The 6,939-nt window shown below is 28.0% G+C and overlaps 1 pseudogene; it reads right to left on the reverse strand.

Annotated features, from left to right (window-relative positions):
• Positions 1–836: 836 nt before the first annotated feature.
• On the reverse strand, positions 837–2,127 carry LOC107888090 (ethylene-responsive transcription factor ERF024-like; annotated as a pseudogene).
• Positions 2,128–6,939: the final 4,812 nt, after the last annotated feature.

Here is a 6,939-nt window from a genome sequence, read left to right on the forward strand (position 1 = left end):
TAAAAAAGAAAATTGCATACCTTTCAAAAGAAATAAGATCTTTCTTGTAATGTAGGTTTCACGTTAAAATAAATGTAATCCTTTAGATTAGATATTTATTATATTATATTTATTAGTATACATTAAAATTAAAATTATTATTTATTATTATCATAACTTAATATTTAAAATTATTATTATCTTTTAAAACTTTCAAGATTGCTTTAAATTTCTTTTAAACGTAAATGTGCTTTTTGAAACATAAATTATCTTTAAAAAATTAAATATAAAAAACATAGTGTAATTTAATTGTATATATATTTGTTATATTATATATGATATATGATAGAAAAAGAGAGTCAATTTTAAGTTAATTAAATGCTTTGAGAGGGATAATTGAAGTCCATAAATCAACGTTTTAATTATTCTTATTGACTAAACCTCCCAACTTGCATTGCTTTTCTCTTCACCAAACATTATTGGATATTTGTAGTCTGTGATTTGTTATCTTCTTTGGTTTAATTTAATTAAAGTTTAAGCAATATCTGCGATTCCAGATTACTCTTTTTCATCAAAAAACCTTCATATTTTGCTTATCTTAAAACCATCATGGCTGTTTCCGGTTGCCGTATTGAAGCATATACCTGTCGGATGGATCCTCTGCAGTGCAAAAGAAAAACTCAATCATGACGACTAAAACTGATAATCTACAGTTGGAAGATCATCAGAATATATGTTGCTTTGTGCTGTAAACTGCACGTTGTTCCGATCAAGCCACAGACAAAGCCTGCAAAATAGCTTTTAAAACAAACCCAGCAGATGAATTCAATTGGGTCAATTTTATCTTTCAGCTTCGGACAATTATAAACAAGCAGCCTCAAAAACATTTTTATTTGCTAAAGCAAGCTTCAACTCGGACACACAGTGTACGGACACTTGGAAGATTTACAGTAATCGAGGCGAGACAAACAGCAACCCCTCATAAAAACAGAAAATCCTGTACAAAACAATCAAAAACAACCGTCCCAGGTTTGTGGTAGCAACCTTGGCACTGTTATATACTAAACAGTGTCCACTGGTCTTTGCTTTTTTCATTTTTCTTTGTAAGGGAGAGCTTTCATAGTTATTTTAAGACTATTAGTATAGATATTTATATTATTACTATTAAGGGAATTTCCAAAGGTTCTCATAATCTCCGGTGTTATAAGCGGGAACATGATCAGCAGCAATGTCAATGTCCCAGCGAGGAAGACTGAGAAGCATCCCTTCAGCCATATTGGCAAGAACATTAGGCATATCAAAGATCATATCCTCATCCACAAACTCATAAGCCGTCGTGGGTTTCTCGGGCACTACCCGACTGATATTATTACCCTGACCTTCATTATCCTCATTCCCAAATAAAGCATCGTTTGCAGCCCCTAAAGCAGCCGCAGCAGAGGTAGCAGCCGCCTGGATATCCCTAGGGGAGTTGGAGGCCGGCACAGGCAAAGAGGCGGCGGAGTTGGGAAAGTTAAGCTCAGCATCTTGGCCTTTTAGCGCAAGTGCGGCAACATCATAAGCAATAGCTGCCATTTCAGGAGTGGGAAATGTACCCAGCCAGATTCTGTTGGGCTTCCTCGGCTCTCTAATTTCAGACACCCATTTCCCACTGGTCCGACGCCTTACTCCCCTATATAACCGATGACGCTCCGAAGCACCACCAGCCGAAGCGGAAGCACCGCCACCGTCGCTGCTAGCATTGGAACTCTTTCTGGGTTTCGAGTAATGCATGGTGAGATGATAGTTGCAAAGACAAATGGCGGGAAGGTTCTCCTGGGTTTGAAACCGGAGATGAGAGAATCCATTTATGGGGGATGGAAATTGATGTTGCAGAGATTTGGCAAAGCTCGAAAAGGCTGCAAAAGTGCAAACCAGTTGTTGATGAACTGCAGTCTGCTGATAGTTGGGGTGTAAACCAGATATATGTTGGACATGTGGGTTGGACTGCGTTTTTGGCTGCTCTAAAACAAAATAGAAGAAGTGTGTTTATTTGCCTATATCTCAACAGTCATTCTTTTGGGGATTACTTCAACACCAACTTTTGTTCCCCCAATAAGCATAGTAAAGTTCGAAACTACAATTATTATATTTGAGAAAACATGTTACTTCAAGAATCTAACCCCCCCCAAAAAAACTTGTGTCGCGTGCGTCTCATGTTTTTTCTTCTCTCTACAATACTCACCTCCATATCCCAACCATTAAAACTTCAAAAGTTTTCTAGGTAAATTATGGCCAAATTTAATTAATTATTTAGTTTAATATTTTTGATCATTTGTTTCAATGTTAATTGTTAATTGTTGCTAAAATGAATAATACTTACCTCTCTCATATTTATAATAATAAAGCGGTTAAAAGATTAAATTAACTTAAATTTAATAATTTTTATGAATTTTTACACATATTTGTTAATGTATAATAAAAACCACAATTAAAGTATTATAGAGAACCTTGTATTATGATTTGAATTGCATTTTATCTCTTTTAATACAAAAACGGAGCAAATTAATCCTTGTACATTGAATTCAAGAATAAATTAGCCTTTTTGTTAAAAATTCTATCAAAATTTATTATTAAAAATTAGTCTCTATATATCAACCGGAGATATGCATGGCACACTACGTGGCATTGTCTGATTATTCAATCAGCTAGACCAGTTTTTAATGGTAGAAATAGATAAATTTTTTAACAAAAAGGATCAATTTACTATTTGATTTAACATTTACAGACTTACCATTTTTTTTAAATAAAAATGACAAAATGCAATTTAACTCCTAACACATAGACTCTCATAATTTTTTTTACCTAAAATCTTATTGTCTCAAAATTTTGTCTATAAAAAATTACTTTATCACTTAATTTTAGTATTTTTTTAAATTTATCAACCTTTGTTTTTAAAGATACGAATGAGTGTAATTAGTTAGGTTGGGCCACAGGTAAGCCGCGTTTTACATTATTTATCTTGAATTGGGTAAAATCTGATTTGTGGAATGCAATTGAGATTACTCTCTCATGTCGGTATGAAGTTTGAGATTCTAATTAATAATCATCAAATATAATGACAATTACATATAGGTGCAACTATATTTATCAGCTCTATTCAATGTATGGCAGCAATATGACAAATGATCATCCCTGTTTATTACTCTGAAACGTCTATATCAAATATATATACTTATTATTAAAACCATGGATTAATTCAATTAAAAAATTAATATATTATTTCTTTTAAATGATAAATAACATTTTATGATGGTGTTTTTTTAATATATTTTTTGTATAAATATTAAATAAATATTTAATATAATAAAAAATTTATATAAAATAAGTTAATACTCAATTGTACCCTCAACCAAAAATATTACCCAATCTAATCTTTAATCAAATATAAGAAATCAATAAAGTCGTATTATATTCATTGTATAACACATAAGGATTGTGCCACCTAGTGAAAATTGGTACATTTTCTTTAAAATGTTTAAAAATCAAAATGATAAAAAAATATTTTAAAAATTACAGAAAATATTTTTTAGAATTTTCAAAAATTATAAAAAAATATAAAAATATAAAAATATTAAAAATTACATTAACATTTAAAATTATAAAAAATATTTAAAATATAAAAATATAAAATATTGTAAAAAGTATAAAAACAGAAAATAAATTGAAATTGTATGGAGACAAATGTATAACTCAAAGTTTTTCCACGTTAATGTGATATTAATTCAAAAAGTAATGTCGTATACAGAATGATTTGTCATCTACGTAGGTAACTTGTTTTATCATGTTTATAAGAGTTACTAAGCCTTTGAAAAATGTAGACCTGCCTACATTTGGAAACTATTTCCATTTGTCATCTCCGCTTATACTCTAAATATTATCAACATTAAAAATGAAAAATTCATTAATATATAGCTCTCCAAATTATTTATCTTCTTTCAAGAATAAAGTAAAAAAAAAAAATTTTCTAAAATTAACCGCCCTTGAGCTGTCTCCACCCAAAATTGGAGCCAAATATTTGGATGAGGATACATTGTCGTGGTTTAAGGTGATAATCTTTTAAGGTGGATTTATTTTAGTTTTTTTTATACTTTTTTAATAATATTTTTTAAACATTTTCAATATTTTATAGTTTTTAAATATTTCTTTATAATTTTATAATTTTCTATTAATTTTTAATAATTTTTATGATTTTTAAACATTTTAAAAAGAATGTATTCGTTTTCATTACATGACGGGCATATCCATGGATGGAACTTAAATCAATTTTAACAATTCAAAAGCTGAATTGATTGATTATTTATATTCAATTAAAGGCTCAACTGATTTTTAAAATGATTTTTTTTTATATTAACCCTTAAACAAAACAACTTAAAAGTACTTATTTAATTATTAAACACATATTTAATAAGATTTATATACAAATTCTATCACTTTTCCAACAGCCATCATACGATTATTATTAAAAGAAAATATTTGTTTTACATTAAAAAAAAAAGAAAAAGTAAAGAACTGTTAAATATTTGATGAAGTAACTATCGAATTCAAGAATTTTATGTTATTTAGCTTTTTTTCTAGCAAGTAACTTTTTAATTGCAAAAATTACTTGATTTCCATTAAGTACGTATATATTTTGTACAAATGAATAATTACATTATAATGAGAGAAGAAAAATGATTTACAATAAAAAAAATTAAATCCTAAATATTATCTCAATCAATTTTATATTCACACAAATTTATTATTCAGCCAATGATTGAGTCCACATTTAAAAAAAAAAAGAAAATATATACGACTATATATAAAAGGAAGGCCTTAAGGCATTCCTTCATTGACACCTGTCCGGTGCTATCTTTTTCTCTCTCTCTTTTTTTTCTTTATAAACATAAATGGTTAGTTTTAAATTCTGGTCCCTTTATTTTATTAGATTACATAAAATGGTTAATTTCACTTTTGGACTTTATATTACGCCTGAATTTAAGATTTAATCTACATACTTTATCTTTTTACATAATTTGTTACTTCAATGATTATAATTTCATTAGTTATTTATATAAAAAGAAGGTTATAAGTGATTCTGTCATCACAGGTGCTCTTTTTCTCTTTTCTTTTTACCCTACAAGAGAACACAGTAGCGAATTTAGAAGGGGCTGGCAGGGCCCCCATCCCCCTTAAAATAGAAAAATTGTCTTTGAAACCCCTTTATAGTTTATAAAATTTTATATTAGTAATGGTAAAATGCACTTTGGCCCCCCAAAATGATAAAAAATTGATTTAATCATTTAAAAACTATAAAGATATACTCTATTAAAATGATAAAAATTCTATTTTACTATTGTAAAAGTATATAATTTAATTCTGGCCCCAAACAAAATTATGGCTTTGCCTCTGAGATAACAATAAAAATTTTATTATTGATCTCTCTACTTAGCTAATTTTTTAGGATTTATTTTATATTTTAATTTAACATAATTTGGTCGTCGACTTTATCAACGACATTAGTTGGTTTAAGTAATTAAAATCTTTAACTATTCCGATTAAAATGTGGTCATGAATATTTTTTAGAAATATCTTTCTAACACATACCAAAAATATATATTTTAGTATGATAAGTACACCTTTCTAACCAAAAAAGTAAATCTATTTCGATTTTATAAGTTTGGAATGGGTAGTTTTAGGAGAACCTTTTGGCCTAAGCATTTTAATTGAAATAATCAACTGTTTGGACTAACTAAAAACAGAAGAACCAAATTATGTCAAATTAAAGTATAGATATTAAATCCTAAATTTGAAGATAATAGAAGGACCACGATCATAATTTGACCTAAGACAATCATTTGTAATTTAATGTAAAAATATATATAAACTAAATCCTAAAATTTAGCAAAGTAGAAGGGTCAATACTAAAACTTTATTGTTATCTTAAAGGGCAAAAATAAAAAAGAAAAAGAACACTTATGATGACAGAATCACTTAAAACTTTATTTTTATATAAATAACTAATGAAATCATATAGATTGAGGTAACAAATTCAGTAAAAAGATAAAGTATGAAAATTAAATATTAAGTTTGAGCATAATATAGGGATCAAAATTTTGATATTTTATATAATTTAATAAAATAAGAATAGTAGAATTGAAATTTAACCATTTATGTTTATAATGAAAAAGAAAGAGATAACATTTGACAGGTGTAAATTAGACATGATATAAATTAAATATAATTATAATTAAAAAAATTGAAGCCCAGGCGGTATTGGGCAAAACATTCTAGTTTGATTTTGAAAGGACTAGATTTGTTCAATCGTTGACACTTTGAAACTTTGCCAAATGGTGCTAAATGACATAGATGCCCTTTTGGGACCATAAATACTTTACACTGATCACAAAGCACTTCTAAATTGCAATTACGGCATTATGAAGAGCTTTTATTTTGGCACCCATTATCGCACCATTGACCAATCAGCCCTTGTTTAGTAACCAAACTGTAAGCAACCAACCTCTAATCAATTAGAAAGTATTAATAAAATATTGTGTAACAAAAAGCATAAAGTATTTGAAGTTCTCCTTTCCTTTCTAATTCAGGTAAATTGGGGAAGAAAAGAAATTGATTCCTTTCCTATTTTGATGTTTTCATCAGCCCGTTTATGTAGTATTTCATTTTTCTACTACATCCTACTGCGTGCTGTAATTTATTATTATTTTCAGATTTCAGCACACACACAGTCATAACAAAATCATAATAAAACGAAAGCTGCTTCCATTATAAATAAAAAGCATAATGGATTATTTCTCCTCTACCTTTCAAAAAAACAAATTATAATAACTTTTTATTTAATTTTTCATCTTTTTTAACTTTTGAACTTGTATTATTTGTCAAATAATCCCAAAATAGATAAAAAAAAGTTAACATTTATTAACT

Source organism: Gossypium hirsutum, chromosome D04 (genome assembly GCF_007990345.1).
Source record: "Gossypium hirsutum isolate 1008001.06 chromosome D04, Gossypium_hirsutum_v2.1, whole genome shotgun sequence".
In the NCBI taxonomy this organism is placed as follows: Eukaryota; Viridiplantae; Streptophyta; class Magnoliopsida; order Malvales; family Malvaceae; genus Gossypium; species Gossypium hirsutum.